General features: G+C 44.0%; 1 non-coding gene across 1 annotated transcript; it reads left to right on the forward strand.

Moving 5' to 3' along the window:
* The first annotated feature begins 2,279 nt into the window (after positions 1–2,279).
* On the forward strand, positions 2,280–2,352 carry Trnak-uuu. The gene has a single exon. It is a non-coding gene; the product is annotated as a tRNA-Lys (tRNA).
* Positions 2,353–2,582: the final 230 nt, after the last annotated feature.

Genomic DNA, 2,582 nt, shown 5'->3' on the forward strand with positions numbered 1-2,582 from the left:
AATCCTGGGACTTATGCAGGGACACTTGGCTCGGTCTGGGAGGGGGGAATGGACCTGCCTGGACTGAGTCTACCAGGTCGACCCTGGTCCTCAGGGGAGACCTTGATCTGGAGGAGGTGGGAATGGGGGTGGGCTGGGAGGAGGGGTGGGCAAGAGGGGGAGAACTGGGGAATCTGTGGCTATTATGTTGAACTGAATGGTGTTGTAAAATAATAATAAAAAAAAGGAATTGAAAAAAAAAATAACTCTATGAAGATGATAAAGGCCCTTAAAGAGGAAATGAAAAATTTCCTTAAAGAAACAGAGGAAAAGAAAAATAAAAAATGCAATAAATAAATAAATCCCTTAAAGAAAGCCAAGAAAAACAACAACAAACAAACAAACAGGTGAAAGAAACAGTCCTTGGCTGTGTACCACGAAGTATTGAGTGCTGTCTGGACTCCCAGGGAGTCCTTCGTTACATAGGCCCAGCCCTTACCCATTTTGTGGCAAAGATTGTTTAATTTGTGCTGTTAATTTATGCTGATCCATGGACTATCTATCCTGCGGATGCCCAAAATAGGAGCCTGGGATCCTGTTTGTTATTTTAATTTTTATTTTTTTTCTCTCGGCTGCAGCCATGGGACATGGGGGATTCTTCCTCGAAATTCCACTCCTCCTCTGACAAATGCCTTAAATATCCCCAGATACCAGCAAATTTGGCCATGTAATGGCTGCTTGGACCACGATGTTTCACTGGAATTATCTAACTTCTGCCAGCAAATGGGCAAATGAAAAAAGCTACCTTATCCCCACGCTTTTACCTAAGCTCTGAACCCTCCCTATCTGAGTCTTTCTCTCCTGCTCACGTGCATTCCTGAACCTGAGGAATCTCTAACTCCAAAGAACCTTATCATATCTATTCTCTGTTCTGTTCCCTGGTACTGGGCAGGCTACTAAGGACAGACAGGTCTGGAAGCAGGCTAGGATGCATGCAAATAACTTTACAATCAGGACCCACATGGTGATCACAATAATTCGGATGGCTCTTTAGCCAGAGATCAGTTTATAGCCTGCCTCCTGGTGGGTCTTCCTAGAGCTATCTTCAAGCCAGAAAACTATCAAAAAACAAAAACAAAAACAAAAACAAAAAAAACAAACAACAACAAAAACAAGACACAAAATAAAATCTGTCTCTTGTCTCCCAAAGCTCCCTGACCTTACGGCTAATACTTAAGCATCCAGAGAGCAAGGCTCCTGACCCCACAGGTGGAAGTTTCAGCTGTGGCATTTAAGGTGTGCCATGGGAGAGATGATAAAGCCATGAACAGAATTGCCAAATGCTGGCACACACGCCATCCAAGTGGCTGCATAAGGGCTTCCAGGTGCCTGTTTTAGAAGGCTACGGGGCTAGGGCATGCCCCGGAGGGCCAGTAATTAAGCCTTGTTCAAAGTGCTACCTAGAGAGACAACTGGTCAGCTGACTGCACCTGGGCACAGTTCAAACAAAGACCTCCAGCAGACCTCCTAGGCTTGCCATGGGAATGCAGGGAACCCAGGATGCAGCATGGAGGTAATCCATTTCCTTCCTGTTGGACACTGAGTCACTTAACTAGTCCTGAGGGAGTTTTGGGGTCCCACTTATCCTCATGTCCCTATTGTCTGGGTAGGGGGACAGCCTTACCCACCTCACCAGACTTAATTGTACTTTCAGGGTTACTTAATGGTAAAAGATTTTCCAGCTAAGGTAGGAGCTTTCATTTCATTTGCTCCCTCTATGTGCCTGACCCAGACCAGTCAGCAGGGCTTCCCATGCACAGTAACACAGACAGGGCCCTGCTCTCTGCCTTGTCCCCAGTTCCAGGAGAATGAGGTCTCACCCCACAAGCTTTTCTCTTCCTGGGTTTCTCTTCTAATTAACTACTCAGCTAATTGTTACAGGATCATCATAGAGCCGGAATCCAAGGACCATCATGTATATACCCAAGTGGTAAGGAAGAGTAACAGTCAAAAGGTATTTATGCCTCCAGATCCAAAAGTGTCTGGGCTCTTCAAAAAAAAAAAAAAAAAAAAAAAGGACTTAATATAATATAACCATCTATTACTGCCAAAAGCTCTCAGCAATTGATCACCTGTGTCTCCTGAATGCTAAACTAATAAAGGACACAGGTGCCTTAAAATAATCTCTCTGATAAAGCTTATCTCAGGTAAAAATTAAAAACACGTCCCAATCTCTCTCTCTCTCTCCCTCTCTCATTAACACTAACCAGCAGAGTACTAAACACTAGTACTAGTACTAAGCCTGGATAGCTCCATCGGTAGATCATCAGACTTTTAATCTGAGGGTTCAGGGATCAAGTCCCTGTTCAGGCGCCAGGTATTGGGGACTACAGAGGACCAGCCCCTTGATAGTCCCCTTCCAGGGGTCTGGGAAGAGTCTACAACCAGCTGATAATTATTCTTTGATGAAAAGAAATGAATCTATGTACATGAAATTCCTTAGTCCATATACTTTATTATTCCGTGTCAGTTTCAAGCTTATATTCTGCTCTCATATTTAGCTCCTTTCTTGCCCAATTACTCTTTACATTTATCTGTTGTCC

This window comes from Peromyscus leucopus, chromosome 5, assembly GCF_004664715.2.
Source record: "Peromyscus leucopus breed LL Stock chromosome 5, UCI_PerLeu_2.1, whole genome shotgun sequence".
NCBI classification, from domain to species: Eukaryota; Metazoa; Chordata; class Mammalia; order Rodentia; family Cricetidae; genus Peromyscus; species Peromyscus leucopus.